Genomic DNA, 26,076 nt, shown 5'->3' with positions numbered 1-26,076 from the left:
ATGGTAGATTGTTGTAAGAGGCCATTACAAACTACCTCCTGCTACCATTGTTAAAGCGAAAGTAGTCTTGAAAGATATTTTAATTGAGGCACAACGGGATACACAATCAGGTATCTGAAAACAAGAATTACCTACTGCATTGGAACACTCTAACAGTAGATTAAGTAATCAAAACACTTGACAAGTAACACAAAACACATCGTTTCTGATGGTACAATTAGGATTTCACCGATTCTGATCATCATTTTTTGTTGCCAAAAATCTTGCATGATTGCACTCGATTGCAATCGCGATTGATTTTCGAACAGCCCTGATCTGATGGCTTCCTAAATTAGTCTATCATCACTAGAAATTTACTGCGTCTAATAGCCGTCATGCAGATAATCTGTTTGCCTTTTTGCACTATTTAATTGGGATAAAACATTTATCCACATTTCACGAGCTTTCGGCATGCCTGGCCAGTCAGTACGCAGTAACTGTTGTGATAAACTTATTAAATAGATTTGTTATGTTTGATGTTTGTGCCTGTTTGTGGAGCGCCCTCTGAGGGATTTTAGAGACAGAACTGTCAAGTGACTTTCTGTGGGGAGGTGGGAAACTGGAACTGGCTTGAAGAGTCTGGTGGTGCACCGCTGGACCTACTGAGTTTGTTCCTTGTTTTTGATTTTTATAATTCGATTTTAAAATTTAAATAAATTTAATTGTCTTTTTTTTATTTGCTGATTTATAAATTTCCCACTAACCGCTTATCACCCTTTATGCTGCGTCAAGATGAGGAAAAACAACAAAGAGTGTGCAAGCAAAGATTGCTGAAAACCTTCAGGACTGATAAATTGGATTAGATGTGATTGTTGTTCTAGTTGGTATCAAATCAGTTGTGTAAATATTTCTCGTAGCGACTCTAAGAAAACCCAATGCGTTATACACGTTGATGTAAATTCTGTTAACAAAAAAACAATAGGTAGTGATTTAGTGCTAGACAATTATGTTAATACTATTAATACTCGGACCTCTCAAATGTCCGAGTACTCAAGAGACTACCAAAAGACTCGCGTGTTCCCTTGGCGGAAAGTCTGTCGGACAAAGTAAATGACATCGTCTACAATGTAGAAGATGTTACAAAATGGCTAATTTTTTTAACGTCGTTCTTTTTTTTGGAGCAACCGAAAAAGAGCGGACGCAAACAGACCTCAAGCATGAGCTCTTTGATAAATAAAAAATTTCGAGCAAATGACGTGTCACTTCCAAAATCCCATCCCCAAGTTGTTTCAAGCCCGCCTCTGAGTGACCTCGAGCAGAGAATAAAGCTAATAAGTAGTAAGCTCGACGAAGGAAATGTAAAGGGAGGAATGAGGCTTGCTGCTTCGGATGAAAAAATTGCTCCTTTTTCAGCTGATAATTATCAAAAATTGTTCTCTAAGCACCATCAACGAGCCAAATTTGCAGCTCCAAATCCACAAAATTTGGATAGTTTTTTCGTAACCGATTTCGAACTATACAAAGCGATAATGTCCATTCCGAACGGATCAGTAGCAGGTCCTGATAAAATAGTTCCTCAAATTTTTAAAGATCCTAATAGTAAGTCGAATGGCAGTGCAGGACTTAATTTTCTGAAATCGCTTACTAAGCTGATAAACCTCAATGGAGATGACACAATACCCGAACCCCTAAGACCTTTCTTTTTTTGGCGCAAAGCTTATCGCCCTCATAAAGATAGACGGAGGGTTGAGACCGATTGCCATAGCCAACACGCTGAGACGTATCGCGTCTAAATGCGCTGGAAGCAAGGCCCTCTCCGAGCGACAAAAATTTTCGGAAAAAAACAGGTAGGATGCGGTACCAAACGAGGAGTAGAAATAGCTGCGCACTCGTTCCGAAACCTAATTGAACGCGACGACAATCCAAAATGCACTGTTCTTTTAAAACTAGATTTTAAGAATGCCTTTAACTCTTTAAACAGAGAATAAATGCTGAATCATGTTTATTCAAATCGCCCCGAATTGTATAAATAAACCCATTGCGCGTATGGTAAACCATGTTACCTTTTTTACGGAAGCTCTATCATAATGTCAGAAGACGTAACTCAGCAAGGTGATCATGAAGCCCCACCCCTTTTTCGGAAACAATTCATACACTAGTCAAACAGTTGGTGTCGTAAATTAATTTCTGGTATTTAGATGATAGAAATTTAGCCGACGACTATAAAGTAGTACTCCGGGACCTTAAAAACATTCTGAAATTGGAACAAATTTACGGCCTGAGCTTGAACACTGAGAAGTGCGAACTTTGTTTTTTGGGACCGACTACTAGTACACAGTATAATTCATTTTTAACACAATTTCGAAAAATATGCCCCAAAACAAAAATAAAAACAAAAGAAGAACTCCTCATTTTAGGATCTCCAATCGGCGAACTTTGCCGAAAAGAATTCCTCGACAAAAAAATTAAGGAGCTTGAAAAATCTCGGATGTCATTGACAAACTAGACGTCCATTATGGTTTTTACCTCCTGAAAAATTGCTTTAGCATGCCAAAACTCCTATATTTTTTGCGTACGAGCCCTTGTTTTCTGCAAAATGGTTTTTTGGAACGTTACGGCAAATTGCTAAGAAATTCGTAATGCATTATCACTAACGTGAAAATGGATGATAACCAGTTTTTACAAGCAGTTCTAACGGCAGCCAAAGGTGGCTTGGGCGTTTCTTCCGCTCGTCTACTCGCTTTACCCGCTTTCTTAGCCTCAGCAGTAGGAGCAAAAATGCCTTGAGCACAATCTTTGGTTTGGAGCATGCGGATGGAACCTTATGTGATGATGCGCTTAAACGGTGGCTTGAACTTGGAAAAAATGAAATGGCCCCGGAAAATGAAAAACAAAAAATGGACGGAGCCAATTTTGACAGCGAAATTGCAGACTTGTTTTTACGACTCGAACCAATGGACGTAGAAAGATTCAACGCGTTCCAATATAGATTTGGCTCCCAATGGTTGAACGTCAGCCCGTTCAAAAATTTAAGATTAAAACTGTCAAACCAACAACTCAGAATTGCGATAGAACTTCGATTGGGCTCAAAAATATGCGAACGGCATAAATGCGTGTGCGGAAAAGACGTTACCGAGGATGGTTGGCATGGTCTTTCTTGCCTCAAAAGTGCAGGGAGATTCTCTAGGCATTCAAACCTGAATGCCCTTATAAAGCAGAGTTTATCCTCTACTCACATTCCGTCTGTTTTAGAACCACGACACCTCTACAGGACCGATCAGAAGCGACCAGACGGTTTGACGCTCGTTCCATGGGCAGTTGGTAAGCAGTTCTTGTGAGATGTAACGGTAGTAGACTCCTTAGCTAGCTCCTTGTAGGATTAATGCCGAGTCTGTTTGTAACCCTGGTACGGCTGCCGCTGAAGCGGAAGAGCGAAAAATTGACAAGTTGTGCCAGTCGGTCATATTTGGAAGTTTGACCTTGAGCAATACGAACAACGTAATTTTGGGGAGAAATGGAATTTTTCAAAAATTCGAATTGAGCCTGTCATGCTCAACTTTCTCGCGACACTGAAAACCTCAGAAATACTAGATCAGAACAATCGTACTACAATCGCGGAAAAGTGGTCGAAAAAGCAGCGGGAAATTGCTATTCGCAATTTCCAGATATAAAAATCACACTAGAGTAGAGCTGTCTTATCCTGAAATAGGAGACAGAACGATTACGAGAAAAGAAGATATCAACTTGAAGTGGACCAGAGTGAACCTTCGATGGAAAGGTGGACAAACGAAGTCTCCCAATGTTCCAGCCCCAAAACTTATTTCTCAAGTCAAAACTCATTTCCTTCGCTGGAATTCGTTAATTACAAACTTTTTGAGTTAGTACTTGATTCCCTTTAATGCTAGAGTTGCTGAGTAGTTTAGTTACTCCAATTCTCGAGTGTGCTGGTATGTGAGTACCCAATTTAGTTTTCTTGAGCGTGTTTTATAATTGTTATGTTGTGGTAAGGAGAGTTTTAGGTTGATCCATCTGAAATGGATCAAAGTTCCACTGTCTAATCAAAAGCAACTAAAAAGGAATGTTCCGACCCTGTTTTTAACGGCGTTCGCGTATTTTGGGTATTTTGAGACCTAAGTATGGGGACGTTCTTATTTTCTAGAGTGGGGGGTATCTTGGAAGTGGCCTTTAAACTGTAACGAGGGTTTTAGTCTCATGTCGCAAGTGAACCGAATTGGCTCCGACCGTTCGATATAGAAAAACACAAGAGATAGTGTCCCTGACTCTTGAGCCAATGGTTATAGTGCCTATTCTTCTTTAACCTCATATATGACTCACGTAGGCGACTGTTACATAGTGTTTTATGGCGCTCCTGGGTGTTGGGTGTTTTTACGACATCATGACTACGGAGTCGAACCCACTTGACACAGCTCCGGGCTACATGCCCATTCTAGATTACCGGTGGTACGGTTCAGCAGGAACGTGTAAACCTTCCGGTTCTACCGTGACAGCTTCTCAAGAAAACTCAAGAAAACTTCCTGGTACGCTCTCCGAACGAGGCCTAGCTAACCGAGTAAGGGAGGGTAACTAGCGGGACAAAAAAAAACGAGCAAAAAGACAAAAAGCGAAACAAAAACCAAAAATGAATAGAAAAAGAAAAAAAGGGGTGTTCTGGTTTGTCAATCGGGTATCGTTAGAATCCACATTACATTATAGGATATAAGTGTAAAATTGGATAAGCGGATTTCAACTGTTTTGAGGAACGTTTTTACTTGAGCAGAGCTTGGAAACAGGTTCTACGGTTTTCTCTCATGAGGTTTAGCACCCGGCGCTTAAGGTATTTTTCGGCTTAAGAGGGGGGCTAATTAGGGGGGAGGTTAGAAGAGGAGCTGGTTAAGTTAGAGGTTGGCGGTTGCAAATTGTAAAAAGGGGGGAGAGGTTACAATAACTAATCAACCGATATCGTCGATTTAGTTACATTATAATCTTACACGCGTGAGTTACAAAAAGAACATATCCAAATTTAAGATCGAATTAAGGTAGTTACCCTGGTCGGATCGGGTGGGGGATACAGAAATAGACAGTTTTTGTAACCCGGAAGGAAAAAACACCATACGAACGTTAGTAGAGGGAGGAAAACGCGTAGCAATCAGGAACCAGACATTATTTTTTCACGAAAGGACGACATTGGTCACGTTTGAATTTTAGGTGGGTTCATCTTTCTGTTTTTATCATTTTTTCTCGTTTAAGTTTATACGTTTTCGGTAGTAATTTTATCGGTTTTGAAAGAACAGGTGATCACAAGACATCTGCGAACAAGTTGGATTTCAACTTGCATCAGATTAAAAAAGGGAGATAAATACAGGAGGGTGAGCAATTGAAACTTTCGGCCAGTAACGTTGGGTTTTGGGGAAATTTTTATACTAGAGCTGAAGTGGTGGTACCACAGACAGTGGTTCAAGAGTCCCAACAACGAAAAAGAAGAGATCCGATTGTTCCAACACTAGGAAAGAAGGGGTCTTGGGACAGTGTGAAGTGTTCCAACACTTGAGGGGCAAAGTCTTGGGACAGTACCGAAGAGTCTTGGGACAATACAGAAAAGTCTTGGGACAGTACCAGGAAGTCATGGGACAGTGCAGAAAAGTCTTGGGACAGTACCAGGAAGTCTTGGGACAGTGCGGAAAAGTCTTGGGACAGTACCAGGAAGTCTTGGGACAGAGCCAAAAAGTCTTGGGGCAGTGCGGAAAAGTCTTGGGACAATACCACGAAGTCTTGGGTCAGTGCGGAAAAGTCTTGGGACAGTACCAAGAAGTCTTGAGACAGTGCGGAAAAGTCTTGGGACATAAGCAAGAAGTCTTGAGACAGTTCGGGAAAGTCATGGGACAGTACCTAAAAGTTTTGGGACAGTACAGAAAAGTCTTGGGACAGTACAGAAAAGTCTTGGGACAGTACAAAAAAGTCTTGCTAAAGACAGAAAAGTCTTGGGACAGTACCGAAAAGTCTTGGGACAGTACCAAGAAGTCTTGGGACAGTGCGGGAAAGTCTTGGGACAATACCGAAAAGTCTTGGGACAGTACAGAAAAGTCTTGAGACAGTACCAAGAAGTCTTGGGACAGTTCGGGAAAGTTTTGGGACAGTACCGAAAAGTCTTGGGAAAGTACAGAAAAGTCTTGGGATAGTACAGAAAAGTCTTGGGACAGTACAAAAAAGTCTTGGTAAAGACAGAAAAAGTCTTGGGACAGTACCGAAAAGTCTTGGGACAGTACCAAGAAGTCTTGGGACAGTGCGGGAAAGTCTTGGGACAATACCGAAAAGTCTTGGGACAGTACAGAAAAGTCTTGAGACAGTACCAAGAAGTCTTGGGACAGTTCGGGAAAGTCTTGGGACAGTACCGAAAAGTCTTGGGAAAGTACAGAAAAGTCTTGGGACAGTACAGAAAAGTCTTGGGACAGTAAAAAAAAAAGTCTTGGTAAAGACAGAAAAGTCTTGGGACAGTACCGAAAAGTCTTGGGACAGTACCAAGAAGTCTTGGGACAGTGCGGGAAAGTCTTGGGACAATACCGAAAAGTCTTGGGACAGTACAGAAAAGTCTTGAGACAGTACCAAGAAGTCTTGGGACAGTTCGGGAAAGTCTTGGGACAGTACCGAAAAGTCTTGGGAAAGTACAGAAAAGTCTTGGGACAGTATAGAAGAGTCTTGGGACAGTACAGAAAAGTCTTGGTAAGTACAGAAAAGTCTTGGGACGGTACCGAAAAGTCTTATGACAGTACCGAAAAGTCTTGGGACAAAACCAAGAATCTTGGGACAGTGCGGGAAAGTCTTGGGATAGTACCTAAAAGTCTTGGGACAGTACAGAAAAGTCTTGGGACAGTACAAAAAAGTCTTGGGACAGTACAGAAAAGTCTTGACACAGTACAAAGAAGTCTTGGGACAAAACGGAAAAGCCTTAAAACAGTACTAAGAGGTCTTGGGACAGTGCGAAGTGTCCAAACATTGGAGCGAAAAGGGTCTTGGGGCAGTGCGAGCTAGCCCAACACTTGAGCGCTAGGTCTTGTGATAGTGTGAAATATCCCAACACTTAAATAGGAGTACAAAGACCGGTCAGAACGATTAAATCACAAAAAATTTGCTCCATTAAGATCAACAATTGGAAGTTGTTAACTTAAGAGAATCAAGAATACCTTTTAGAATTTTTATCCTTAGAATAGAATTTTGTAAATTTTAACCTTGTAAATAGAGAATTTTTAAATAAAATTATGAGGCGAAATATGGTACCGATAGCAGAAAAAAAAGTGCTAGAGTCAAAGACAAATCATAAATCGTCGCAACGGAAAGCAATGCCGTCGGACCAAAAAGTAATGAGAAGGAACTTTTCAGTGAGCATGGTCAACACAAGAAGCGCAAAGGAGAGCAAGACGAAAGTAAGCGCTATGGAGGGAAAAACAGTACCTACTACGGAAATTGATCTTTGGACACCGGATCAGAGTGTTGATGAGGTGGATAGGAATATAACGGAATCGACACCAATGCCGAATGCGGAAGAACAAGAAAAGAAGACGATAGAGTTCTCGCCGATTGACATTGTAGACGATACAACGAGCAACACATCGGAAACGATAAAGGATGACTCTCAAACAAACAGAACGTCTTTCACAGAGAGGATTACAATGAAAGTCGGAATGAAACCAAGAGAGAAGAAGAAAATAGCACCAACGACCGAGAAAGGCAAGACATTTGGAACGGTTTCTGCAATAACAACAGAGTACAATCGAGACGATGATCAGGTCAAACTTGTAGCAACAGCTAACCATGAGGCACCAGTTAACAGTGGGGCAACAGCTAACCAAGAGAAAACAACTTCTCCTGAACTGGGCGACTTGATGGCGAAGTTGGAACAAATCGACAAAAAACTGAAGTACAGTGAAGAGGATCGACAAATGCTAAAAAAGGAGATACGTTATGATAAGAGCCTGGACAATTGCTTCAATCTGGCGAAGGCAACTGAAGAGAGGCTACAGCAAATGTGAGACAAGGTAGAGGCTACCGACAAAGAGAGGGAGAAAAATATCACAAAAGAAATGCAAGAAATGAAGCAACGGTACGACACTGTGAACAGTAAATTAGGGAGTCTGGAGACGAGAATAGACACAATGAGCAGAGACCAGGCTGAGAGTTCATGTGCCATACAGTCCAAACTGGATGCTATCTTGAAAAACTCTACATCACAAGACAAGCTGGTAACAGATCGAACGCAAGGCAACAGAGTCGATTTCGTGGAACCACAACGGAATAAGCAGGAGTCCACGCCGTTACCCCGGGATGCAGCGAGCGTAGGACCAGGGGGGCCAAGACAATGATGAAGAGTGGAACCTCAAATGCGACAAATGGTCCAGGGGATTCCACAACGAGCAATAATGTGGGACCTGATGCCATGACGTGGGCTAGCACCTTAGAAATGATGAATAGGACATTGGAAGCGTTCGCTACAAGGCACATTGACTCGAGTGAAAGAGGAGGTGGCAAATCCAGGAAAACCTTCAAGAAACCAAAGGAATTTAAGGACGACTCAGATGGATGCATCGAAACATGGGTAGAAGTCATGAGACTACATTTGGAACAAGACAACTTGAATGACGAGAGACAGGCCTGCACGGCGATACTCAGCAACTTAGAAGGCACAGCGTTAAAATGTGTAGTTGCAAAGAAGGAAGAGGAACGTGATACTGCAGACAAGATCTTCGAGATATTGTTGAACCGATTCGGACCAGAAATTAAGGATCACCAAGCTATGAGGAGATTCGAAAAGAGAAGACAGAGGGACAATGAATCAATCGATTGGTTCCTGGATGATCTTGAGAGCTTGAGAAGAAGGAGTGACCCTGAAAAATCAATAAACAGAAGGAACTTCAGCATCGCCTCGAAGTTTATCGATGGGGTTAAAAGTGACGACTTGAGAACAATGTTGGCAACGTACTATACACTGTCGAAAGATAATGCACCGACTCCGGAAGAGATGCGGCAAAAGTCTAGGGATTACATGTTGATGAAACCTAAGAAGTACTCGTACTCAGAGAATAGGAACATGCAAGGGGGGAGTAAACAACAGAGGTCGTCATGGTACAAGCCTAGAGATGATATGGACAAAAGGAGGTCATGCGCAAATTGCGGCTCAGCGGATCATCACGTGGCGGGTTGCACGACGTACAAGCAAGGCATGAAGAGTCTGGGATACGCGCCGAAAGAGGAGGACATGAATCAAACGGAGGAACACGAGTTTTACAGTGGCTTGATCATCAAGATAGGTGGGAGATGCTTCTTCTGCAATCAAGAGGGCCACTTCAGGATGGACTGTCCATTGTTTTGGGAAGCAGTGAAGAACCAAAGTCACCTCAAACACAATTTACCGCTGGCGGCGGTACAGAACACGAGGAACAGGCAAGCGGAGTTCGACACAAAAAAACTCGGAGGCACCGAGTGCGGAACCACCGACAAAAACGGTGAAGGCTGTAGCGCAAGTCAAAAATGCTATAGAAGCTGAGACCAGGAAATTTCTAGAAATAAACTATGAGAAAGCAGCTGCGGAGTTCTTCAACAAAGTGAAACAAGACCTAGCAACGAAAAAGATCGAGCAACGACTAAAACAGGAGATCGAAAGGCTGAAGTTAAATGAGACATTAATTAGGTCAGTGCCAATGCCAGAAGCCGAAGTGGGAGCGACAAGGTGTGGAAATTGCAACACGCTAAAAATGGTGACGAGAAAGCCATTTGGCTTAACAAAAATCGGAGTTAGAATAATGTCGATAATCTCTGTGGGCGGCCACGAAGTAACGAGAAATCTGAGTGAACCAAGCGATCAGACGACAATGCACATTGATGTATACGCAGACTACTTAAGTGCAATAAGTCCGCAGACAACTTCTAGAGCCTTGAGAGCACTACTCACAAGAGGTGGCAGCAAGTCAGTCCGCATCGAAACTAAATACACGGAGGCCTACGGTCCACATGAGGTGATGTTAAATATAGATGGAATAAACATCTACACGAAGACGATGATAACATGTGACGAAGACCTAGCCGGACAAATCTACGTGGGCAGGGAAGAACTGAAAGTGAGATCGATTGGACACTGCGCCATGTTGGAAGAGGATGCAATGCATATCGGTACAGAAGCAGACGTATCGGCACACGTGCATGACATAAGTGGCAAGAGGACTCAGTTACGCGGGTTACTGGACACGGGAGCAGTCTTGAGCGTTATACCAATCGAAACTTGGGAGTGAATGGGCTTCGACAAAGACGATTTAATAGACTCGAGAATTCGGCTGTCAGCTGCAGAAAAAGGGGCACTGCGGGTACTAGGCAGGACACCAATGATAGCCCTAAATTTGGGGGAGCGCAACCTGTGGATGAGCTTTCTTGTGGTGGAAAACCTAGATGAGTCTGACCAATTCACTTTGAGCAGAGACTTCATCAGAAATTTCGACGTAAAAATTGATCTAAACAATGCCATGTTCAGGATTTGGAATCCGGAAAAGAAGTACGTAATTAAACTGGTAAATTTAATAATGGCAATGAGAATAAAGCACCGGTATTCTTGAATAGGAGGGTGAGGCTGAAAGTGCCCGAAGCGGCAATTGTAAGCTTGCGAATGAAAAATTATAATGAACTAAGTGACAACAAGCAAGAATGCATAGTCCCAAATCCAAATAGTCAAAGGGCTGCTGTTTTAGAAAGATCCTTCTCGATAACCAAGAGCGGTCTCTGCGTCAGTGTCTCGTTGAATATTCTTGACATACCCATCACAATCTAGAGGAGAAGGAAACGGGGATACGGTTTACCCGTGAAATATCAATATGAAAAGACTGAAAATGTAAAAGAGAATGAAATTCTTGATTGTCCCAATCACAGGGACAAGATTTGTATCTTGAGAAGATTAAAGAAAACAAAAGATTCATCAGGTCTTGTGAAATCACTTAAGTCAGAGACAGACGATGGACTTTCGAGCTGTTCGAATTTCCCTGAAAAACTTACACTAGAGGAATTGGAAATGGATAAACCGGTTTTACCTGAAATAGAGCACTTGAGCGGCAAGGTAACGGACGAACAGCTCGAAGCCATCAAGGGCGTACTAGAGCGGAATGAGGACGTTTTTTCGAAACATAAAGCAGATATTGGATGTTGCGATTTTGTTGAACATGAAATAGAGCTTGAAGACTCGGCGGTACAGCATATGGAGGGGCGAGGCGTTTGACCCCACACAAATCGGGGAGCTACAGACGGATCCCTCCTCAGAAAGGTACAATTTGGATCAGCAGGAGGTGCGTGGAGGTGAAGAACTTCAGAAAATTGAGTATCAAGGAAACCGTTCAGGGTGCTATCATGCAACTCAAATCGGAGTATGATATGATAGAACCATACAAATCACCGTGGGCGTGTGGAGTAGTGATGGCTGAGAAGAAAGGCGACCAATTGAGGTTTTCTTGCTACTTTCGATATCTGAACTCCGTCACAGTGAAGGATTCCTATCCCATACCTAGGATCGATGAGAGCCTCTCGAAGTTAGGGGACGCAAAATTTTTTACGACTTTTGATTTAGGATCAGCATTTTGGCAGGTTCCACTGAGGAAGCAAGACAGGGATTAAACAGGGTTTGCCTGCGAGCTAGGGTTGTTTCAATGGAAGAGGATGCCCTTTGGTCTTTGCAAAGCCACGACTACGTTTCAAGGATTGAAGGCACACGCATTGATAGTTGTAACGAAGAAATATGGTAACCTGATAATGTGCTACGTGGATGACGTGGTGATTGCGAGACCGACACTAGAGGACCTAATCGAGCGACTAGACGAGGTGCTCGCCTGCATGAAGAGATCGGGACTAAAATGCAAACCATCAAAGTGCGAAATACTCAAGGACTCGATTAAATACCTGGAGAGGTTGGTGGACAGACACGGCATCAGACCAGACCCAGATGCGGTAGAAGCGGTTCTGACCTGGAAATCGCCAAAAACGGAACATCAACTGATGAGCTTCTTGGGTTTTGCGAACTATTACAGGGAGTTCATTAAGGGCTACGCGGACAAAGTGTACCCGATGCAACAACTGATGAGGCACAAAGATAAGAAATCCACGTGGAAAAATGCGGCAGAAGAGTCATTCCCGACAATAAAGAAGGAGTTGTGTGAGGCACCGGTGTTAGGGATGCCAACGGAAAAGGGAATGTAAGTGCTGGACACAGATGCGTTGGTAGTAGCTATTTCTGGCATTCTCCATCAAGAGCAGGAATGGAATGGAAGACAGTCTTCAGACCAATAGCATACGGGAGTAAAGTCTTGAGTGATACGGAGATGGAGTACGGGGCGCCCAAAGCAGAGGTAATACCTAGGGCATACAGGGCATACCTAGGTAGCGAGCCGTTCAAGCATTACGAGTCGACAACAGGGCACTCAGCTGGTTGAAAACGTACTCAATGGATCAGAGCTACATTGGGAGATGGATAGTTCGCCTGGATGGAAACAACATGATAATTGAACATAGGACAAGAGACAAACATCAAAATGCCGATAGCTCGAGTAAGAAGACGGAGTTCTACGAGAGACAGTAACAGAGGGACGCAGATAGGCCAGAAATCAAAGATGGCTTCTCCTTCATGGACAACGAAACGTATGATAGTCTTCCACTCACAAGATGGCTCAACAAGTCTGGCAAACCTATAGAAGATCACCCCGAATTACCAAGGGAGCGCCCAGAGAAAACAATCTTGAAAAGAACCCAAGGATGATAATGGAGATAATGCTCAAGTCAAAATTGTGAGGGAGATACTCGAGGCAAAAGGCAATGATCTCCACCAAGTAGAAACGGGAAAAGCGGAGATAGATGAAGACTTGAGTAGATTACTCGAGAAACTGGCAGACGATAAACCCGTGGTCAAAGAAAAAGGTAATGAGGAACCAGAAGTCACGATTTTGAGAAGGAATGATGCGGATGGTAGCGAGGACTCCTTAAAAGAAAAGAAACCTGATGGAAAAGAATCCGTGCAGTCGTTGGTTGAGAGAATCCCTGAGGACACACTTGAACGGACTATGGTGGCATTCGAGGAGGAGGCTGAACACCTCGGACTGAGTCAAGAGTCCGAGGAGTGGCCCACTGCAGAGGAAGATGCTGAAGAAGAAAATTTGTCCGGGGAGTGTGAAGAATGGGATGAAGACTCAGAAAAGAGCAGCGATGACCAAGACAGTCTAGGCATGATTTGGCGGAAGAGAAGATGAGGCACCGCGACAGGGAGCTACAGACGGATCCCTCCTCAGAAACGTACAATTTGGATCAGCAGGAGGTGCGTGGAGGTGAAGAACTTCAGAAAATTGCAGTATCAAGGAAACCGTTCAGGGTGCTATCATGCAACTCAAATGTCAGAACAAACCTGGTACCAGAAGATGACAGGAAGGTTTTGAGGAGGATAGTTTGCGTCAAACTGAAAGATGACATCCACAGTCCCGGAGAAATGAATATTCAGATGATGGCACTGAAGGAGCACGTCAAGACGAGATATAGGCTGTCGGACCTGATACGAGCCCAAAAGAATGGCAAGATGACAAGCAACCTCTCCAAATGGATCCGGACGGAAGCCAAAGAGAAAAGGGACCTGGAAGAAGACAGCTACAAGATCTTGAGCCAGTTCTACAAGGATAGAAAAGATTTAATCTTTCACACAGCCGATGGGGTGGTAGCATGCAGGAGAAAGGATGAGGAGAAGATACTACACAAGCATAACCTCGTCATACTACCACAGTTGTACCAGACGGAGGTGTTATTCAGATCGCACCGTCAAATTGGGCATCAGGGGATAGACAAAGTGCAACAGAGAATACTACACATGTTTGATTGGGCGGGATTAAGGAAGGCCTGTGAGAGATGGATGAACGCATGTCTTGCATGTCTACAGGTGAAAGACCCAAGGAAGATGAAGTTCCCACTCAAGTCCGTTGCGAGCTGGGAAATCAACGAGGTTGTGCAGATAGACCATCAGAAGATCTGCATGACAGAGTCGGGATATAATCAGATACTGGTCATAATAGACCACTTTACGAAGTTGGCGGAAGCGGTGCCCTGTCAAACAGCCTCAGCGGAGGATACTTGTGACCCCTTGATAACACATTGGATATCACGATATGGTTGTCCGATGAGTCGGACACCGGGAAAGCCTTCGTGGGTGACCTGACAAAAGAATTGATGAAGAGGTCACGCATTGCTCAAGCGCACTCAACGACTTACCATCCTCAGTCTAACGGGTTAGTGGAGAGACCGAACAGAACTTTGGTGAATATGCTGAGGGTATTTTGCTCGAGATACAGGACAGACTGGGATAAGTATCTGCCGCAAGTGGTAGGGGCGTACAACAGCACGCAACACTCGACAACAGGAATCAGTCCTTTCATGATATTAACGGGCAGGGAGAGAGCAATGCCCCTAACGTTCTTTTACCCAGAATACGAAGGGAAAAATACATCGCCTCAAGCTTATGTGAAAGAAGCGGTTAAGAGACAACAGGAACTAAACGAGCTCTGCAGGAGGAACACAGCGCAAGCACAAATGAGACAGCAGAAGAAATACGATGAGAAAATACTGCAAGCGAAACCATATGCAGTGGGCCAATACGTCTCGGTATTCCAGAATGTTATACCTCCCAAAGGGACAAAGAAACTACCTAAAATATGGAGAGGATCGTTCATGATAACGGAAGTGCACCAGCAAGGACGGTTCTACCGCTTGAGTACGGGGCGAGCAGCGCATTATGAAAACCTGAAACCTCATGTCCCATCCCCAGAAGACTGGTGCGTACCGCAGAATATGGAGGGACTCGGGTACCTATTGGTGGAGCCAGCATGCGAGGTGAACGAAAAGGGTACCAGAGAGAAAAATGATGGCAACGAGGACTTGAGTTTGGACGATAATGAGAAGATAGAAGCGGACTCAGAGGCGGAATCCTTTGTGGAAGAAGACTGGAACGATCCGGAGCAGGACGAGGTGCCGAAGTGGACAGAAACAGACTTGCCGATAACAGCTGGAACCAGGAGTGGCAATCGCAAACGGACAGGCATGAGGTACAATAGGTACGGAGATGACTACTTGATTGATAAGATACAGCCTGATAAATTATGCGAAGAGCTACTGAGTATGGGCAAATTGGGCAAATTATCAATGACAGCGAAAACTATCCGCAAGAGGACTCCTCCACACCAGAACTAGAAACAGATCTGGAGCAGAGCGAGATAGAAAGGGAAAACACAATCTTGAGTATACTAGAATGGATGCGCGATGTCAAGAGCAAAAGAGATGAAGAGCAAAGCAACCAGCAGGTCGACGTATCAGAAGGAAAACACGTGAAAACGGAAGATCCTCTCTTCGGTTGGACAGCAACCGACAGGCCGCTCGAGATACCGCCAGATAATTTAGAACCAGCATCATCGACGGGACGTCGATAAATATTTTTGTCCGGAGAGTGGGGATAGGACTTACCCACACCAAAACTTTGATGATAAAAAAACTCAGAGAAGTGAGAGAGACCAGCGGGCTGGAACTGAATGAGGAAGAGGCTGAGCCTACCATAGGACGAAACTTCAAAACAAAATTTGAAATACCCAATGAATACTCGGAGAACATCCTGATCACGAACAGCGACTTCCTTTTGTCAGACAGGACCAGCGCGATCTGTATAACAGCGGACATGAGCTTCAAATTGAGACTAGAGGCCGACTTTAACAGAGAATATCAGAACGTGGAGTTTCTATTTAGACAGAGACCGGGGTAGGGAGGAATGGCTGCGCTTCCCCCGTCAGTTTCACAAGTCCCGGGTAATTACCTGTGCTTTCTGGTAACGAGGATCAATGAAAGGAACACGATAGATCCTGAGCACGTGATGTTGGCACTAACGAGGCTGAGTGAGAGACTTCATGGTCGAAAGAAGGATAATGGAGGTCTCGATGCCGGTCTATGACCCAAACAGGGGCAAGTTGAGCCCAAGGGAATTATACGCCATCCTACTCGTGTTCTTCGTAGAAACGGAGATAATGGTACACCTACACAAGAAATATTACTTGAGTATCGCCTGAGCTACGAGCGGACAATGGAGGTCTCAAGATAGGTACATGGGGGTCTCGATTTAGGTACATGGGGGCGCGAAGTAGGTAGATGGATTTTAACACAATTGGCTTGACAATTAAATTTTAGAGGAGTTGACGGTGCTAAAGCATGAAATGAATTTGCCTGCTCTCAAAACTCACAATTGAATTCTTTCAGTGAAATAGAAGGAGGGATAATGTTTTTAAACACAATAATGAGGGGGGATTAGGTTAGGAACAGAACATCTTAGTCTAAAAATGGATTTTATTTTCAGATTGATTTGTAAAATTGAATCGACATCCAAGCATCACTCATTCAACGAAGAGAAAGATATCTAGAGTAAGTATTCTGTCAGCGGTCTCGGAAAGTGTTCTCAAGTTTAACTGGTACAGTGTTGTCAAGTTTAACTGGTACGGTGTTCTCAAGTTTAACTGGTACGGTTTTCTCAAGTTTAACTGGTACGGTGTTCTCAAGTTGGTTAATAGTAGGATCAAATTGAAGATAGTGACGATGGTAGATCGCTTCTGGAAATCTATGCTAGCAGCGCTCAAGAGGCTCACGCTCGATGAATTGTACAAGCACCTGATGGATCTTGATTACACTCAAGTCGATGAGAGGTTGGCGGTGATGTTGAATGCCATCCTACAGCTAGAAGCGCAGGGTGAATGTAGGGAGTCAGCGACGGAGGCAGTGCTGATGGTTGGCTACACCACGGAGGGGATATCCAACCTCCTGGAACGTAGATAGAGGCGTGAGGGGATTCGACCTGGCAAGGAATCCCGGATTGAACAACACGACAGAATATGGTGCGGGAGAGTTCCCATTTCCTACCAGACCGCCGGTAGGATCCGCAGGCCAATCCACGAGCAGGCCACTGTCTATGATACGGTCCCAGCAGACAGAGGAAGCGTACCCGGACCTCAACAGTTTAAAGAGTGAACTGGAAAGAGCCCAGAGGGAAAGAGACAAAGCAAATCTGGACCGGGATGGTGCGAAACTCGAGAGAGATCAGGCGTGATCTCAACATGATTAGAGCAGAGTACCAACAAGAGCAGAAGGTACGCAAAAATGAGGCGAACTGCGAGCAGCTGAAGTCACAAATGGAAAAGATTCAGAGGCGACAACGAGAGTTTGCGAGGCAAAAGGAGAAGGGAACGAGGACCGCCGAACAAGCAACAGCAGGGTCGAGGCCGGAGTCGCGGATGGAGGTAGAAGAATTTCCTAGGTCCTGTGGACGATTCAACATGGACCGAGCGGCTCAAGAACATATGAACGAGGAACTGGAGGCATGGATACCACCCGAGCCGGTGCCCTCCGTGCGCGGTTTAGAGGCGCAACGGATAAGGCCTTTGATGGAGGTCACACTGCCGGGTTATACCTCGAGTTCAACTCCTGGTAGTAGCCAAATCAGTGGGGGTTCATCGCGTCTCAAGGAGCTGCAAGATAGATTACAGTTGAGGAGCCGTGATGATTCGACACGACAAGAGCGACCTTCCACCTAGAGGGACCACCCAGTCAGGAGTCTCATAATCGCGAGCTATAAGAAGAATACAGATGGCAGGTATCACAGACACAACCGTATGGATTGGACCATGGCGCAGCGGGCGAGAAGGGACTGTTTCCACGACGCGTCTGGGGCCGAATATTTCGCACAGCCGAGGATACCAGAGGGTGCGGTCCACTTAATCATAGGGGAAGCCTGATACGGGGGCTGACCCGGATCCAATCGCATTGGCAGATGGGAGTCTTGAGTTTTTCTGGAGCGGCAACACTTCAGATGTTGGCGTCACTAGAGATGTTGGACATGGTCAAGATGTATACGGTCACTCTGATGATGGGAACCAATGACGTGTCCAGAGGGGGAATCGAGAAAGTTGATGAGACTGCACGAGAAAAAGAGCTGCATTCTTGAGGAGTTGAGGGTTTATCTGGATCCTGTGATACTCACGATTTGCACGATCCCATACAATATGATGACCGACCAGCACGCGATGGAGAAAAACGAGAAGGTGCGCAATATCAAGGAAAAAATTAGGCAAATACAACAGAGGAGCGTGCTCCCCGTTAGACTGTTGGACGTGGCCGACATGATGGAACGATCCTTCCCGGATGATGCGCCATCGGATGGCATTCACTTCGACAGGCCTAAGGGCTTAGAGTGGATAAATGGTGTCTTCCAGAGGCACATAAATGCGCTAGAGTCGGACCTGCAGGAAACGGCCCAGTTCACCTTCGGTCCACCCGATATACCCCCTTTCTTTGCCACTAGACCCCTATACAGTCGCCTGGGAGCGAGAGTCGACTCGAGGGACAGCTCAAGGAGCAGTCGGACCCGACAACCGGGGTCCACACCGATGGAGGCCGAAGAGGCAGAGTCGTCCACGCCCCAAAGCTCGGAGGTATCCTCGGTGGTGGTAGTGGATGAAAAGAGAATGGAAAGGCCGGCTGAGACGAGCCGGGCGCGATATCTAGAAAAGATAAAAGAACTGGATCTGGAGGACATGGAGTGCAGGCAGGAATTGGCGGAGGTCCTGGGGCTTAAGGATGTGTCGCACGCCGACTTGAGTCGGCACCATTGTGTGGATTGGTTTAAGGCCCACGAAGCGCACTTCTCAAGAGCGAGGATGATGGAGACGGCAGATCTGACCGGGTTTCCGCTGAAATCATTTATAGGACCGATCAATTATAGGCCCCTTAGGCTGTTGGTGAGTCCAGGACTCATAGTGGAGCCCCCCAAACATTGAAGGAGCATAGCCAGAATCAGGGTGGCTACTCCTGCGCAGTTGAGAGTGGTGGACAAGCTACTGGAGCCGAAAGACATGTGACTCGCAGATGTGCTCTTCTCGTCTCGTTTCATCCAGCTCCTTCTCTTCTCGTTTCATCTCCACTTGCTCCACTCCATAGGGCGCCCGATATTTTATCGTGGCGAACTTCATGTCGTCTTTTAGAGCGATATGTCTTTCTTCCACGATCTTTCTTCCATATTATTTTGGAGGCATTGAACCCCTCATCTTCTTTGCTTGAGTCGTCCATGAGTTTATCTTGATATCACACGTATGGAAGAAAACTGCCGCTGATTAGCCGATAAACAAAGGATCCCAGCCTAGGAGTAGAATGATATGACACATGAGAAGATGATGGAATTGGAGCCTCTGCTAGAAGCTTCGGGAGAGCGCAACCTCCGGAGCATCGATACTACACATGGGGAATGCCCATGCCATTGTCTGGCACAGAGGGCGTGGTATTCGGAACACTCAAACCTCTGCTTAGTGTGGCATGTGGAAGAAATTCGGTCGATCGGATTACCCGATTATCGGCAGAAGGCGACCATCTTGGTAGTAAGCACAATGTTGGCGTTGGAATGGATCGAGGAGAAAGTGACGAATTATCGGGAGTTGAAGACACCGACGGCGGAATCGATATACGCTATTGATTATAGCAGGAGACATGAGTTGTTTGGGACTGCGTACAAGGTATTCGCCATACCTATGGAGGTTAGGCACGCATCGAGCCGCATATAGGTTCTTCCCGTGGTTTCGAGCGACACTGGCATCTTTGTGTATATGGTGACGAAGGATCATATGAAGAAACATCGGAAAGAATATCGGCAATTCGTGGCGGGTTAGGTCTGGAAGCCTTCAAGAGACCTTTGCTGACACACCGAAATGCGATCACGACAGGTTGGAAAAGGGTGTCTAGAGATAATACCAAGGCGAGGGAATCGATACTGGAGGAGGACTTGGCGACGAACGTGAGCCTGAGCCTGCACAATTCCTTTTGCTTGAACAGGGAATCGAAAGTGAAGGGTTTGCCGAACCAAGCAAAGAGGTTGCAAGAGCAGAGGGATTGGATGCGATCCTTCGAACAACTAAGAGCGTGGGAAGAGATCGTAATCAGCTCCGATGATGAGGAACTGCTGCTGAGGCAGATCACGGTGTCAAACACATCAATGCCTAGCACCTCGAAAGCCAGGAATAAGAAATGAGCAGGGGGCTCAGTGAAGGTTTTTTGAGTCTTGAGAGGGAAGGAAAGGGGCTCGAGTGTGAACTCGGATGAAACCTGAGGTCACGAAAAAGAAATTTTAACAAAACGAAATATTGTTAATTATTATTATATAAATCAAAATGCTGCATGACAATTTTTCTGATTGGATAAGACAAAAGAAGTTTTGATCATTAGCTTGCAAAGCGGAAATTTAAGGTGCAGGTGTAAGCAGATTTTGATGGCTGTTCAGCGATAGTGTGACAGTTTTGCATGGTTCTGAACTTTGGGGTGTAGATAAAGTTAAATCTGCTGCAAACTTCTGTAAATGACCACTGGCACTATATCTTGAGCAATACTCAACATTCTGGGGATTCACTGGCAGACGGCAACACGCGATGAGGACATCGATCTTGACTCCGGAGAGTATGTGCCAGTCGGTCATATTTGGAAGTTTGACCTTGAGCAATACGAACAACGTAATTTTGGGGTGAAATGGAAATTTTCAAAAATTCGAAATGAGCCTGTCATGCTCAAATTTCTCACGACAACTGAAAATATCAGAAATACAAGATCAGAACAATCGTACTACAATCGCGGGAAAGTGGTCGAGAAAGCAGGGGGAAATTGAAATCACACTAGAGCAGAGCTGTCTTATCCTGAAATAGGAGACAGAACAATTACGAGAAGAGAAGATATTAACTTGAAGTGAACCAGAGTGAACCTTCGGGGGAAAGGGACAACCGAAGTCTCCCAATGAACCAGCTCCAAAACTTATTTCTCAAGTCAAAACTGATTTCCTTTGCTGGAATTCGTTAATTACAAACTTTTTGAATTAATACTTAATTCCCTTTAATGCTAGAGTTGCTGAGTAATTAAGTTACTCTAATTCTCGAGTGTGCTGGTTTGTGAGTACCCAATAAGTTTCGTTGAGTGTGTTTTATAATTTTTATGTTGAGGTAAGGAGAGTTTTAGGTTGATCCATCTGAAATTGATCAAAGTTCCGGGTACAGGACTTTATCCTCCACGGTAATTATCCTCCAGGCGATATCCTCCAGGCGATCAGTCGCTCCTGCAGCTCAACCAAGGGTCGCGCAAGCTCATCTAAGGTGGTTCTAAGACCTATTTTTCACGAGGAAGCGAATGGGCCTATCCCGGAAGCTCTACGAGCAAGCTTTGTTAATTTTCAAGCCAACTGAAGCAACTTCGTCAGTTTTGGACCTCATTTTGAGCTTGTTTACGGCTCGGGTCATAACTTTTGAACCACTGGTCGCACAGCTCCCATCTTTTTCATGCAGCTGACCATGAACATCCAAATTCATAAAATTGGGGGATAAAAATGGAGGAAAAAGTCCCTGTTTGAGAAATGGAGGATAATGGTGGAGGATATCGCCTGGAGGATAATTACCGTGGAGGATAAAGTCCGTTTCCCCAAAGTTCCACTGTCTAATAAAAAGCAACTAAAAAGGAATGTTCCGACCCTGTTTTTAACGGCGTTTGCGTATTTTGGGTATTTTGAGACCTAAGTATGGGGACGTTCTTATTTTCTAGAGTGGGGGGGGGAGGTATTTTGGTTGTGGCCTTTAAGCTGTAACGAGGGTTTTAGTCTCATGTCGTAAGTGAACCGAATTGGCTCCGACCGTTCGAGGTAGAAAAACACAAGAGTTAGTGTCCCTGACTCTTGAGCCAATGGTTATAGGGCCTATTTTTCTTTAACCTCATATGTGACTTAAGTAGGCGACTGTTACAAGTATAAAGATCTTGTAAATGATGGATATTTTTTTCAACCGCTAGCTTTTGAAGTTCAGGGCGCGGCCGGCCCCAGCACAGACATTTTTTTGAGCAAGCTTTGTAGAAGAGAAGAAGCAAGCTGAGCACGCTTTGTAAGAACCTAAGCATATGCACTGAGGAACCCAGAGCAGGCAGCTTTTTAAAACTGAGAATCTCCCTGGCAATACAGATTGCGAACGCCGCTTGCGTACTCGGAACAATAACTGACAAAATAACTTTGGACGAAGTTTTTTATTTGTAACACTTGTATATGATATTTTCTCGTGTCGAGTTGCGTGTTCTTATTGAAGAAACGTAACCCGTATCGATTTTAATTGAAAAGGACTTAAACACTTGTCATCTTCTTTTATCATTATCACTTCCATATCTAGAAAATTCCAAGGATTTTGACTGGAATACGTGATGAAGGGACTCCTGACTGTAACCTCGGATACTATGATACTTTTGTCAGAACGATGAAGATTTTCAGGCTCACTGTCAAACCTTGATGACCCATTTAGTCGTATAGTCTGAAAATACTCAAATTGGTATACGTGCCGTAGAAAAATGATGTTGCGCTTCCATAGGATTCTGTCCTCTTCCTTTTCATGCTTGCTACAACTCAATCTTCCATGTAAAGAATAATCTTTGTTTCTTCTATTGCTTATAGAAAATATCCACGATTTCCTAAATCTTTTTATACCCTCCTTTTTTCTTTTTTCCATGTCTTCATCCTCCGAGATAGGTTGCTGGTCATCTGTTTTTTTTTCTGTTCCCTCAAGAGATCGAAAGTCTGTATCTGACTTTCTCATGTTCCTTCAGTGTTCTCATTTCCTTATTCAGAAATTCAGGTTGTTGCTTACTCTGCTGATCAGGCTCTAGATTTACTCTCGTTTGTTTCGTATTGTGTCAGTGGATAGCTTTTAACCTGTCGTCTAGACCCATCGTCCACCAGCAAAATTTTGAATGATTTTTCCACCTCTACCCACTTAAGGTTGCTGAATGCTCGCCCAACAAAATTCCCTGAGACAGCTAATTGCTCAAGACTACCGACTCCTCAAATGCAGATCATTGTCATGCCTTGCCATTTTATTTTTGAAAGTGGCCCTCTGGCTATTCCTTTTCAATGATGTGTCGCTCATTTTTACCACTGGATTTTTTTTTTACTAAAAAGATGATTTCGCTATTTTTTTTTTTGATTTTTTCCAAGTTGTGCTTCTCTTTCGGGGTTTTTATCCAGTTTTTTTAAAAAAACTTAAAGCTCTGGTGTATGTAGTGACACTTCTGAATGTCTCTTTATTTTTTCCTTTGCTGTTTTTCTATTATATGCATACATAGAAGTTTTAATTTGACAGTGCCATCCTAGAATTGTGCCAGATCATAGCTCTTTGTTTCAACAGTTTCTTAGACCAAGTCAGACTTAAGCAGCCACACGTGTAGTAGTTTTAATTTGAATTCTGTGTTCGAGACAAGGGGTCCGTGCCCCGATTAGTTGCTCCGTTCAGATAACAGTTGTGCTTCTGTAAAGTATTTGCTTGAAAATCACTCGTCAACTTCCAGGTCAGGTGCAATTATTCTGTTCATTGTAGAACTCAAACTTATTTATTGTGGAAAATAGCTGCCGACCGCCGAAGTGGTAGTCGAAGAGGTGTATGGATCTATGTTTCCAGACACTTTTGACGAAATTTTGGGAAAATACCGCTGCCAGAGTGCCCAACGCATTGGAGAACTCGCCAGAGCAGGAGCAGACCGCTGACGGAAGGCCCAAGGCATTGGTGAACTTGCCAAAGCAGAAGGAGACCGCTGCCAGAAGGCCCTAGGCTTTGAGGAACTCGCCAAAGCAGAAGGAGAGCGCTGCCAGAAGGCTAAGGCCTTGGCGAACTGGCCAGACGAGAAGTACACCGCTGTCAGAAGACAAGACAATGGCGAACTCGCCAGACCAGAAGATAGCTGCCAGAAGGATCAGAGCCAGAAGTAACTGACCAGGACAACAAAAGCTAGGACTCAGTAAATAAGCCAATATCATTTCATTGCAGTTTCAGGAAACGTTATTAGCATATCTGACTTTTTTTTCAGATATTCATTAAATACTCTTCTTCCCCGCTATTTCGATTTTTAAAATTTCCTTCGCGCTTCACAATGTACTCTTCTTTTTTCCCCTAATTATAAAACAACTAGGGAATATCTACTGACTGAATTGCTGAATTTAACGTGTTTTAACTTAAGTTACCGTGATATTTTTGACCTCATGGTTTTCCTTGAAAAGAAAAAAAGTGTATATAAGCTTTTAACGCTTCATTTTGGAGTTGGAAAAAACTTTTCAGTCCATATTAAAAGTGAAATATTGAATTTTACCCGATTTTGCGTAATTCTAATGAAAACGAATAAAGTTGTCAATCCCGCCGAAAACGAGATACTCAAAACTGAGTTGGGGTCTCAAAATGGCTGACGAAATAACATCGTAAGTTGGTGTTGGTGAAATTTGATAAATTTTATCAGAGGCAGTTTTCGACCCAATGTTCCCCAATTCGCTTAAAAGGTAAAAAGTAAATTTATAGAGCTTAAATTTTGCTGGGCAAACACTATTTCTATATGACTGTACTTCTCTAGTATCATAAATTATTCTCAACCAAAACGCCAATAGCAAAAAAATGAACACCTAAATTGCAGTTAATTCGGGACAACAAGTGTATGTTAGTATATTTTCTCATCAAGCTTTATTATTATAGTATAATTCAAGCCATAAGAGTTATCGTAATCACAAACAGTTATCTGAGAAATTAAATGAAAATTTAAATTAAAATTTTTCCGTAAAGTTTACATTAGATTGTCAGTGTAATCTTCGCTAACTGTAATAAAAAATAAATCTTCAATTTTACTTCAATTTTTGTTTAAATCAAAATGTTATCCGAAGTTATGCTTTGTTGAATTTTATTCCATATTGTAATTGATCTTTTGAAAAAGATTTCAATCTGCTCACCGTTCTATGTTTCAGAAGAGAAAAGATTTTTTGTTCTTGGGTTCACTTCGATTTCCTTGTTTTCATTTTTAATTCTTTCATAAGCTGGCAGTCGTTTATTCTTGGTTTTCTAAAACTGACAAACTTTTTTTCAATCGAGAAAAATGGAAATCGGTAAAAGGTTTTAAATTTCAAGTCAGACGATGAGCCAAATTTTGCACAATCGCAACCTGTTTTAATTGCCCATATTTAATGTTTTCCAAGTGAAATTATTAAACTTGAAGAAATTCCACTTAGGAGAATTGCTGGGTAGTGCAGATGACTACTAACAGGTGCGTTTATTATGAAAATTTTTGTTTCGATTGGAAGTGGTTTTTTCCAGTTGTAATGTTTTTATTCCGGAAGCCATTTTTCTTTAAATCAATTTATTTACTCATTGAATGTTAAGTGTTAACTGATCGATAATAACTCCAAGATACTTCACTGCCTCTTTTTCTCCAAGTTTTATCTAACGAGATTGAGAATTTTCCCACATTTTCTCTTCCATTTTTTCGACTGAAGATGATAAGTTCTGTTTTCTTGGCTTTCAGTTTGAGAGAATGGAATTGAAGTTCTGTGATATTTTTTGCAGCTTTTTTTGAATTTTTTTTTTGAAATTTTGGGAAAATATTGCTGCCAGAGTGCCCAACGCATTGGAGAACTCGCCAGAGCAGGAGCAGACCGCTGACGGAAGGCCCAAGGCATTGGTGAACTTGCCAAAGCAGAAGGAGACCGCTGCCAGAAGGCCCTAGGCTTTGAGGAACTCGCCAAAGCAGAAGGAGAGCGCTGCCAGAAGGCTAAGGCCTTGGCGAACTGGCCAGACGAGAAGTACACCGCTGTCAGAAGACGCAAGGCAATGGCGAACTCGCCAGACCAGAAGGAGATAGCTGCCAAAAGGATCAGAGCCAGAAGTAACTGACCAGGACAACAAAAGCTAGGACTCAGTAAATAAGCCAATATCATTTCATTGCAGTTTCAGGAAACGTTATTAGTATATCTGACTTTTTTTTCAGATATTCATTAAATACTTCTTCTTCCCCGCTATTTCGATTTTTAAAATTTCCTTCACCCTTCACAATGTACTCTTCTTTTTTCCCCTAATTATAAAACAACTAGGGAATATCTACTGGTTGAATTGCTGAATGTAACGTGTTTTAACTTTAGTTACCGTGATATTTTTGACCTCATGGTTTTCCTTGAAAAGAAAAAAAATGTATCTAAGCTTTTAACGCTTC

General features: G+C 43.6%; 1 protein-coding gene across 1 annotated transcript in view; it reads left to right on the top strand.

The window, feature by feature from the left end:
* The first annotated feature begins 477 nt into the window (after positions 1-477).
* Positions 478-26,076, top strand: part of LOC134838910 (calcium release-activated calcium channel protein 1-like) — a 38,272-nt gene continuing 12,673 nt past the window's right edge. Inside the window, exon 1 of the mRNA XM_063854225.1 lies at positions 478-502. The gene's annotated coding sequence lies outside the window, so the exon portion shown is untranslated. The remainder of the gene's footprint in view (positions 503-26,076) is intronic.

This window comes from Symsagittifera roscoffensis, chromosome 2, assembly GCF_963678635.1.
Source record: "Symsagittifera roscoffensis chromosome 2, txSymRosc1.1, whole genome shotgun sequence".
Taxonomy (NCBI): domain Eukaryota; kingdom Metazoa; phylum Xenacoelomorpha; order Acoela; family Convolutidae; genus Symsagittifera; species Symsagittifera roscoffensis.
The sequence above is the reverse complement of the archived record's forward strand: the minus strand, read 5'-3'. Positions and strand labels throughout refer to the sequence as shown.